We start from the raw sequence: 11,432 nt of genomic DNA, 5'->3' as shown, positions 1-11,432 counted from the left end.
CTCTTGAACTTCCTTGATCCTTTCCATCACAGCATCTTTCAAGAATTTTTGGTAAGGAGGAATCATCACAAAGGCATCTATTAGAGGCATCCTAAGCTCAATCTCTCTAACTTGTTTGTTAAACAATGCCTTGTATTTTTCAACCATCTGTTTCTTAAATCTTCCTGGGAAAGGTAGTGGAGGCTTGTAAGGAGGAGGAATGAACCGGACTTCCTTTTCTTTGGAGGTAACTGGATTGATTTTCCCTTGAGAATCAGCTCGATCGGGTACTCGACCACCTACTCGGTCGAGTGAGTGGTCGAGTGGTACGTCAAATTCAATGGTGTGTTCATCCTGAGTTTCTTCCTGTTGGAAACCCTCCCCTTCTTGAATTCCACTGTCCTTAGAGTTGGGTTGTGCTCCTAGCCGTGTTGGTAAGACTCTCCCACTGCGAATATTGATAGCATTGGCAAATTCAGTACTTTGTACAATGGCTGTGCCCTTGTTATGGTCATACTTTGATGCAGAAGCTTGGTTGATCTCCATAGTCACCATCCTGGATGTCAGTGTGTCATACTTGGCATGAATTTCACTGTAAATATCATCTATCCTCTTGTTCAGCTCAGCAATCCTGTTTGTTGTCTCAATCTTGCCTTGTGTTTTCCCAATCAACAACTGTTGCATCATTGCTCTTAAGTCTTGTTCTTGGCCTTGGTTAGTCTGAAACCCTGGTGGGGGACACAATTGGGGCTGGAACACTTGGTGTTGTTGCTTGGGGATGTAGTTTTGTTGCTGTTGAGGTTGAGGGGGTGGATAGACCTGGTCTTGAGGGTTGGCCACATTGGTGCTCCTATAAGAGAGATTGTTGTTCTTGAAACCTCCTTGGTTGTAGCCTTTGAATCCTCCCTGGTTCTGCATGTAGCACAACTCAGCAAATTCAGGCTCCCCCTCTTGAACTGGAGCTTCCTCTTCACCAATGAAGTGAATGGACTTGGATTGGCTGAGGAGGATCTTGTCAAGCTTCTCATTGACCATCTTCAAATCCTTCTTATACTTGTCCTCTTGATCAGTTGAGGAGCTCCTTATGGTCCTATCATAGTCCTCATTATAATTGCCATCAGATTGAGCAAGATTCTCAACTAATTCCCATCCTTCTTCCACATTCTTGTTGAGGAAATTGCCATTAGAGGCTGTGTCAAGAAGCATTCTTATCTTAGGAAGCACTCCTCTATACAAGGTGCTTAGAAGAGACTCATTGCTGAAGCCATGGTGAGGACACTGAGTTTGGAATCCTTTAAACCTCTCCCAAGCTTCACAAAAGCTCTCATTATTCCTTTGAGCAAACCCAAAAATCTCATTCCTCAGCCTAGCAGTCCTTGCATTGGAGAAGAACTTGGCCAAAAAAGCTTTCTTGCATGCATCCCATGTGGTGATAGCTCCAGTAGGAAGAGTCTTCTCCCAAAGGTGAGCTTTGTCTCCAAGAGAAAATGGGAAGAGTCTTAATTTGAATCCATCTTCACTCACTTCATTGATCTTAGTGAGTCCACATATTCTGTCAAACTCATCAAGGTGATCTAGTGGATCCTCCATTGGCAACCCATGAAACTTGTTTGCTTGTATCATTGAGATCAATCCACTCTTGATCTCAAAGTTATTGTTTGCTATTGAAGGTGGCACAATTCCAGCCCTTTGGTTGTGGGTATTGGGTGCATCTCCTGCACCAATGTGCCTTGGTCTTTGCTCATGGATAGCTTGTTGCTCCATGATGTCTTGACCTTGTTGTTGTTGAACTACTCTTCCTTGCTTATGTCTCAAACCCTTTTGTAGCCTGTGGATGTTGTCAATAGGCTGTTGAAGACTATCTTTGCCTTTTGACCTTGTGTGCATCAACAAACTCTACTACGGACTCGAACAGGTACACGGTCGAGCGCAGGCTCGAGTGGGTGGTCGAGTCGACTGGGAAGTAATGGCTAATTTGATCCGGCTTCTGGCTCGACCAAGTGCTCGATCACAGCTCGGTCGAGTGGTGGTCGAGTAGGTGGTCGAGTGGGTACCTGAAACACAAAACAGCCAAGCAAAGGAAGATTCCAGTTCAGTAACTTCACAAGTGTTTAAAACGAACTTAATCTTAGACTAATAGTGATCCTAAATGTCACAAAACACACTCAAATGGGCAACGGCGCCAAATTGAAACTGACTTTCTTTGTGGTGTATGAATGAATGATGTATGGAATGATGATGTATGGAATGAATAGAAGTCAGGGTGTTTCAATTCCCCTTATGCAGTTGCAGTATAAGAGGTGTCAATCCTATCTGAGTGATTGTGAACAATTAAGATGTGCATATGAGTCTAAGTCAAGCCAATTGTAAAGATTGTTTGTCACTAATAATCCTAAAATGAGATATGTATTTATCATGAATCACCTTGTGGCTTTGGTCATGTCCGTACGGCTGTCCGTACGGCCGTCCGTACGAGTATATGGCCGAGTGTCCATATGACCGAGTTCTATCAAGACATATGGAAGAGAGAAGGGGCCTAGTCCTCTTAAGGCCCAAGTGAAGGACCCAAAGTTCCTATTGTAGCCGTTGGGAGATAAGGAGGGACATGATCACAGGCTGGCTTCGTCCTAGGAGACCATGACCGGTCACTATCACCATTGGGATCTCTATCTCTCTCTCTATGTCCCTATCACCCACTTGTTAATTCAAAAGTGTGTAGCCCTAGTTTGTCCTCCTATTTAAAGTATGTAGCCGACATTGTAATAAGCATACTAATGAAATATCATTCTTCTCTTATTCTCTTTGTTCTTCACTCATCTAAACCCTCTTCACTCTTACACTTCTAGCTTAACTTCCGCTTAAACCAACATGGTATCAGAGCAAGTTTGCTGTTCCTAACGATCTCACTCAACTCTTCTTCTATTCTTCAAATTTTCTCATTCAATCTTTTACTCTTGCTTCTTTTACTCTCCGGGTAATCGCTTTATCCAACGGTCCATAGCTTTAAAACCATGGAAAACGCTAAGCCCATTGTGACACCGGTTGTTCTTAAAGGAACAAACTACTTGCTGTGGACAAGAACCACAAGAACTGCCCTTGGAGGTCGTGGTCTTTGGAGTCATGTCGAAACCGGCTATACTTCAAAACAAAACCTCAAAGGAGAAGATGAAGGTGCTTCCGAGGTGGAAGTAGAAGAAGAGAGTGAGAGGAAGGCCAAGTGGTTTCAAGAAGACCAAGTTGTCCTCTCTGTCCTTCAGAACTCTCTTGACACGCCAATCCTTGAAGCATACTCATATTGCGAAACGGCGAGGGAGTTGTGGGACACACTCAAGAATGTGTATTGTAATGTCTCCAACTTGACTCGAGTTTTTGAGGTCAAGAAGGCCATTAGTGAGCTAAATCAAGAAGATTTGGAGTTCGCTAGACACCTTGGTAAGTTCCGTGCACTATGGTCCGAACTTGACATGTTGCGGCCAAGCACACTCGATCCGAAGGTGTTGAATGAAAGGAAGGAACAAGACAAGGTCTTTGGCCTTCTCCTCACCTTGAACCCATCTTTCAACGATCTCTTGAAGCACATCCTAAGGGCTGACAAACTTCCCTCCTTTGAAGACATTTGTTCTCAAATTCAGAAAGAACAAGGATCTCTAAACTTGTTTAGCGGTAAGGGGGAGCTTGCAACGGCTAACAAAGGAGTGTATAGGCAAGAAGATAGGAAGGTATGGGTGTGTGACCATTGCAAGAAGCGGGGCCATATGAAAGACAAGTGCTGGGTCCTTCATCCCCATCTCAAACCGGCCAAGTTCAAAGCTAACCTCTCCAAGGAAGCGGTAGGTGAAAAAGGGGCCGGGTCATCGAGACAAGGCGAAGAGACGGCCATGACTGCATCCTATGGGGAGGTGGTGAGGAAGTCTGATATAGAAGCCCTTATTCGTTCCATTGCCTCACTCAAAGAATCCGGTATCTCTTTTCTTACCTCTAGACCAAGTAGGTCACTTGTTGTTGACTCGGGTGCTTCTCACCACATGATTAGTAACCCTAGTCTAATTAGCAACATAAAACCGGCAGTAGGGAATGTTATTATTGCTAATGGGGAACAAATACCTGTGAAAGGGATAGGTGACTTGAAACTATTTAATAAGAACTCAAAAGCTTTCTTTATGCCTACTTTTACATCTAATCTCTTATCGGTTAAGAAAGCTACTACTGATTTAAACTGTTATACTATTTTTGGACCTAATAGTGTGCATTTTCAGGATATTGAGACTGGAAAGATTCTTGGAGAAGGAGATGCTAGAGGAAACCTCTATGTCCTAGAGAAAACTTCATCAAACTCTTCTAATATGTCTTCCTTTATATCTAGTCTTAGTAGTATTCCAAGTGAGTTGTGGCATGCTAGACTAGGCCACCCTCACTCTCGAGCTTTTGAATTAATGTTGCCTAATGTTTCTTTTGATAACTCTAGTTGTGAGTCTTGTATCCTTGGAAAACATTGCAAGTCTGTTTTTCCCAAATCTACTACCATTTATGAGCATTGCTTTGACTTAGTACATTCTGATGTGTGGACCTCTCCATGTCTATCTAGGGATAACAACAAGTATTTTGTGACCTTTATTGATGAGAAGTCTAAGTATACATGGCTGACCTTGCTACCATCTAAAGATAGAGTCTATGATGCCTTTGTTAATTTCCAAAACTATGTTACTAATCACTTCAATGCTAAAATAAAGGTACTAAGATCGGATAATGGTGGAGAATATACAAGTCAAAAACTCAAAGAACATCTAACCAAGCATGGCATACTCCAACAAACAAGTTGTCCTTACACACCCCAACAAAATGGTGTAGCCGAAAGGAAGAATCGACATCTCATGGAAGTGGCACGTTCGATGATGTTCCACACCAATGTCACCAAGAGGTTTTGGGGAGATGCTGTGCTGATGGCATGTTACTTAATCAATAGGACACCAACAAAAGTCTTACAGGACAAGTCACCATATGAGGTACTCAACAAGGTTAAACCTTTCCTTGAACACTTACGCGTGTTTGGCTGTGTGTGTTTTGTCTTAGTACCAGGTGAACAACGCAGTAAGCTCGATGCTAAGAGCACGAAGTGCATGTTTATCGGCTATTCAGCAAGCCAAAAGGGGTATAAGTGCTATGACCCCTCTACTAGCCGCACACTTATCTCTCGCGATGTCAAGGCTACTATGAGACAAAGGATTGGGAGAGCTTGAAAGACTTACCAAACTCTACTTCGGACCGAGCTGCCAACTTGCGATTCCTTCTCAACCACCTTGGCATTACTACACTATTGGAACAGGGGCAACAGCGGGAAGCTCGCACCACTGACACACTGCTCTCACCTGCCACCAGTGAACCGCTACCCGGGGCCAATGATGAAGCCATGGCCCCGCAGAGAGACCAGGATGACTCAATACAAGCTATGGAACCAACCAATGATGATCACACTGAACATGCTGATCAAATAGTCACTCAACCGACGGTTCCACCTAGGAGAAGTGAACGCCTCAGGTTCCACCCGTCCACTTGGAAAGATAAGCGCGTCTACTACAACAATCAAGCTGTCGCTCATCCTATTCAGGCTGTGTGTTCGCTTGCTCAGTTCCCTCCGGATCATGCGGCCTTTCTTGGCAAAGTCGAGGAGCACTTCATTCCTCAGTCGTATGATGAAGCCAAGGACCACCAAGTGTGGGTGGATGCTGTGGCGGATGAAACTGGCGCGATGGTCCGGAACAATACATGGGAAGAGACCGACCTTCCAAAAGGGAAGAAGGCCGTTAGTTCTAAGTGGGTCTTTACAATCAAGTTCTTGAGTAATGGTGATATTGAACGTCACAAAGCTCGGTTGGTGGCTCGTGGGTTTACTCAAACATATGGGACCGACTACACGGACACCTTTGCTCCGGTTGCCAAACTTCACACAGTCCAGGTTGTTCTTTCTCTGGCCACGAACTTGTCATGGGATCTTTGGCAAATGGACGTCAAGAATGCTTTTCTTCAGGGGGAGCTGGAGGAGGAAGTGTACATGCGCCCTCCGGCCGGCCTGGAAGATATTGTGGCACCCGGCAAGGTTCTCCGTCTTCGCAAGGCCATATATGGTTTAAAACAGTCTCCACGTGCTTGGTACCATAAGCTGAGCTCCACTCTTATGCATCATGGTTTCACCCGCTCGGAGGCTGATCATACACTTTTCACTCGTAGAACCGACACTGGCCGTGTGGTTGTTCTTATCTATGTTGATGACATCATCGTCTCCGGTGATGACAAGGACGGTATACTAAACACTAAAGCTTTCCTTCATTCTACATTTGATATTAAAGACCTTGGTGAGCTCAAATACTTTCTTGGTATTAAAATCTACCGCTCTTCGGAGGGTTTGTTTCTTTCCCAACGAAAGTATGCTCTTGATCTTTTAAGTGAGACAGGAAAACTTGGTGTGAGACCGGCACCTACACCACTTGAAGAAGGATTCCAGGCCAAGCGAAAGGGGGAGCATCAGCGCCAAACTGCACCAGAAACTTCGCTTGACCCATTAGACGAGCCATATGACAATGTGGCACGATATAGACGCCTTGTAGGTAAGTTGATTTACCTTACCATAACGAGACCTGATATATGTTATGCTGTGAATCAGGTAAGCCAGTTCATGAAGGCACCAACCAAATATCACTGGAGTATGGTGGAAAGACTCCTAGGCTATCTTAAAGGAAGCCCGGGCCAAGGTATATGGATGGGAAAGAACTCCAATACCGAAATTGTGGGCTATTGCGATGCAGACTATGCTGGTGATACATTAGACAGACGCTCAACCACGGGGTACTGTACATTCATTGGAGGGAACCTTGTTACATGGAAATCCAAGAAGCAAAAGGTAGTATCATGTTCGAGTGCTGAAGCTGAGTATAGAGCCATGAGGAAGCTGACCAACGAGCTCACATGGCTTAAGGCACTTCTCAAGGATCTGGGTATCGAGTCAAAGAAGCCAATCATCATGCATTGTGACAATCAAGCGGCCATTCACATTGCAACTAACCCTGTCTTTCATGAAAGAACCAAACATATTGAAGTAGATTGTCACAAAGTTAGAGAGAAGATTCAAGAAGGCGTCACACTCCCATGTTACACCCCAAGTGGAGATCAACTGGCGGACATCTTCACCAAGGCTGCCTGTCCAAACGTTTGTGAACATATTCATAGCAAACTTGGGCTCGTAGACCTCACACGCCCATGATCTACTTCCCTAGCACATGGACATCACAGTCTTTTTCCCTTAACATAGTTTTGTCCCATGAGGTTTTCTGTGCTAAGGTTTTTAATGAGGTGGTGTTTCATGTGTTCCAAGCTTAGTCATTTCATTTGGCTAAGCTTGAGGGGGAGTATTGATCATGAATCACCTTGTGGCTTTGGTCATGTCCGTACGGCTGTCCGTACGGCCGTCCGTACGAGTATATGGCCGAGTGTCCATATGGCCGAGTTCTATCAAGACATATGGAAGAGAGAAGGGGCCTAGTCCTCTTAAGACACACGCCCATGTGTTCCAACAATATGAAATGCAGAAAGTAAAAACAACTAGAACAGGATACTAAATGCAAACAGAACAAACAACTTGAAGCTATAATGAAACTAGAACAAAGATAGAAACTATGCTAATGAACTAATGCAAGACAAGTAATGAACAGGAAACTACGTGAATGCAATGGAAATGAAACAGGAATGGAACAAGACAATCACAAATCAAAAACACAAGTTCTGGGGATGAACTCGAGCAGCACTCGACCGAGTGTAGGTCGAGTACGTGGTCGAGCTAGACTTAAACGTGAAACAGAGCAACACAAGAAAAACAGAGCAATGCTAAAACCAATCAAACAACAAAAAAGCAATGATATTTAGACTAGGATTTCAATAAACAAAGAAGGCCTTGAGGAGGGATTCATGGGCTGAGCTAATCATTGTGGTTATCTAACTTGGTCAACAAATCTCAAGCAAACATTGAGCTGATCTCTAGACATACTATTCTAATACATGTTTAATCCACTCTCATGACAAGAAACAATCAAACCTATGCAATTCTAGACTTGTTCTCACAAAGAAAAGAATCTACACAAGCAGGCATTAAGCAGTACATCTCAAACCAAACAAGACTTCTAATCTCTTAGCAAGCCTAATGGTAAGCTCTAGATCTAGCCTTATCTATGCTCCTTAGACATTGGTGTGATGCTAAGATGCTTGAAATCAAACCCTACCCTCTCAGATATAGGATCAGCATTAAGATCATCTAGCCTAGAAGAGATCTACAACAATCAAGCTTGACCAAATCAAACAAACCACAAGATCAACCCAGCCTAACCCATCCTCAAGGTCCTAAACAAACTACTCACAAGAACACATGGTGAAATATGTCAAAAACCCAGAAAATAATGAAACTTGCATCATTAGAGAGATGAAACAGAGATCTACAATATTGATGAAGGAATAAAACTCGAAATCTTAATACTTTGAAAGTTATGAAACAAACAAAATATAAGAATCTAGTATTTCTCTCTCAAACAAGTACAAGATCTAAAAATAAAATAAAAGTGCAAAAGGAATAATAACTAAAAAAGGTAAAAACTAGGTTTTAGACTCTCTAAAAAGCTGGACTCTTTTGTGGCTGCAAGTACAAGGGCCTTATATAGGAGGTGAGGTGGAAGCCCTAAAAATACAAAAAGTCAAAGTGGTCAACGGCTCGGTCAACTCGACCAGTGCTCGGTCGAGTGGCTGGTCGAGCTGGCTTCTCTCGTGCATTCTCCACTCGGTCGAGTCCTCCTCAGCACACGGTCGAGTGGTGGTCGAGTGATGCGGTCGAGTTGGACTCCAGACCTTGATTCTACAGCCTTAACTCTCTTGTTTTCTCCTCAGGACAGCTTCACTTCTCCTCAACATTGCTTCCATGCTCCTTAAGCTCCAAAATCACCTGTTTATGCATGAAAAGATGCAAATGCAATGCAACTACACTCTAATGCATGATTAGTCCTAAAGCTACACAATAATGGCCTAAATGGATAGCAAAAGATGCAAAAGTTGTGAATAAACTAAGGGAAAACAAGGTAAAATATATGAACATCATCCCGAAACAGGCTAAAACCGAGAAAACATTGATCAAAGCAGTAAACAGCTTTGTCACTGTTTCTAGGGTCAGAATGTTTGACAAACCAATGCATTTGACTAATTCTAAGAGTTCAGGATGAATTTGGAGTGTTTAGACAACACTAAAAGCCGTTATATCCCAAAATAGGCATAAACCGAGAAAACAGGCTAAAACCGAGAGAAATCATTGATTCCAAGCAATAAACAGCTATGTTACTCTTTCTAGGGTCAAAGTATGTAGCAATCCAATGCATTTGACTAATTATAAGAGCTCGAGTTGAATTTGGAGTGTTTAGACACCACTTTTACCCAATTTGTCCCGAAACCAGCTAAAACCGAGAAAACATTGATTCAAAGCAGTAAACAGCTTTGTTACTGTTTCTAGGGTTAGAATGTTTGACAAACCAAGGCATTTGACTAATTCTAAGAGTTCGGGATGAATTTGGAGTGTTTAGACAACACTAAAAGCCGTTATATCCCAAAATAGGCATAACCCGAGAAAACAGGCTAAAACCGAGAGAAAACATTGATTCGAAGCAATAAACAGCTTTGTTACTATTTCTAGGGTCAAAATATGTAACAATCCAATGCATTTGACTAATTATAAGACTTTGTGTTGAATTTGGAGTCTTTAGACACCAATTATACCCATTTTGTCCCGAAACAGGCTAAAACCAAGAAAACATTGATTCAAAGTAGTAAAAAGATTTGTTACTGTTTCTAGGGTTAGAATGTGTGACAAACAAATGCATTTGACTAATTGTAAGACTTCGGGATGAATTTGGAGTGTTTAGACAATACTTAAACTCGTTATATCCTAAAATAGGCATAAACCGAGAAAACAGGCTAAAACCGAGAGAAAACATTGATTCGAAGCAATAAACACCTATGTTACTCTTTCTAGGGTCAAAATATGTAGCAATCCAATGCATTTGACTAATTATAAGAGCTCGAGTTGAATTTGGAGTGTTTAGACACCACTTTTACCCATTTTGTCCCGAAACAGACGAAAACCGAGAAAACATTGATTCAAAGCAGTAAACAGCTTTGTTACTGTTTCTAGGGTCAGAATGTTTGACAAACCAATGCATTTGACTAATTCTAAGAGTTCGGGATGAATTTGGAGTGTTTAGGCAATACTAAAAGCCGTTATATCCCAAAATAGGCATAAACCGAGAAAACAGGCTAAACCAAGAGAAAAAATTGACTCGAAGCAATAAACAGCTTTGTTACTCTTACTAGGGTCAAAATATGTAACAAGCCAATGCATTTGACTAATTATAAGAGTTTGGGTTGAATTTGGAGTGTTTAGACACCAATTATACCCATTTTGTCCCGAAACAGGGTAAAACCGAGAAAACATTGATTCAAATTAGTAAAAAGATTTGTTACTGTTTCTAGGGTTAGAATTTGTGACAAACCAATGCATTTGACTAATTGTAAGAGTTCGGGATGAATTTGGAGTGTTTAGACAATACTTAAACCCGTTATATCCTAAAATAGGCATAAACCGAGAAAACAGGCTAAAACCGAGAGAAAACATTGATTCGAAGTAGTAAACAGCTATGTTACTCTTTCTAGGGTCAAAATATGTAGCAATCCAATGCATTTGACTAATTATAAGAGCTCGAGTTGAATTTGGAGTGTTTAGACACCACTTTTACCCATTTTGTCCCGAAACAGGCTAAAACCGAGAAAACATTGATTCAAAGCAGTAAACAGCTTTGTTACTGTTTCTAGGGTCAGAATGTTTGACAAACCAATGCATTTGACTAATTCTAAGAGTTCGGGATGAATTTGGAGTGTTTAGACAACACTAAAAGCCGTTATATCCCAAAATAGGCATAAACCGAGAAAACAGGCTAAAACCGAGAGAAAACATTGATTCGAATCAATAAACAGCTTTGTTACTCTTTCTAGGGTCAAAATATGTAACAATCCAATGCATTTGACTAATTATAAGAGTTTGGGTTGAATTTGGAGTGTTTAGACACCAATTATACCCATTTTGTCCCGAAACAAGCTAAAACCGAGAAAACATTGATTCAAAGTAGTAAAAAGAATTGTTACTGTTTCTAGGGTTAGAGTGTGTGACAAACCAATGCATTTGACTACTTGGAATAGTTCGGGATGAATTTGGAGTGTTTAGACAATACTTAAACCCGTTATATCCTAAAATAGGCATAAACCGAGAAAACAGGCTAAAACCGAGAGAAAACATTGATTCGAAGTAGTAAACAGCTATGTTACTCTTTCTAGGGTCAAAATATGTAGCAATCCAATGCATTTGACTAATTATAAGA

At 41.8% G+C, this 11,432-nt stretch overlaps 1 non-coding gene across 1 annotated transcript; it reads left to right on the top strand.

Annotated features, from left to right (window-relative positions):
- Positions 1-1,240: 1,240 nt before the first annotated feature.
- Positions 1,241-1,347, top strand: LOC147945701 (small nucleolar RNA R71). Its single transcript, XR_015597804.1, has one exon. It is a non-coding gene; the product is annotated as a small nucleolar RNA R71 (small nucleolar RNA).
- Positions 1,348-11,432: the final 10,085 nt, after the last annotated feature.

This window comes from Camelina sativa, chromosome 4 (genome assembly GCF_030686135.1).
Source record: "Camelina sativa cultivar CO46 ecotype springtype chromosome 4, ASM3068613v1".
NCBI lineage: Eukaryota > Viridiplantae > Streptophyta > Magnoliopsida > Brassicales > Brassicaceae > Camelina > Camelina sativa.
The sequence above is the reverse complement of the archived record's forward strand: the minus strand, read 5'-3'. Positions and strand labels throughout refer to the sequence as shown.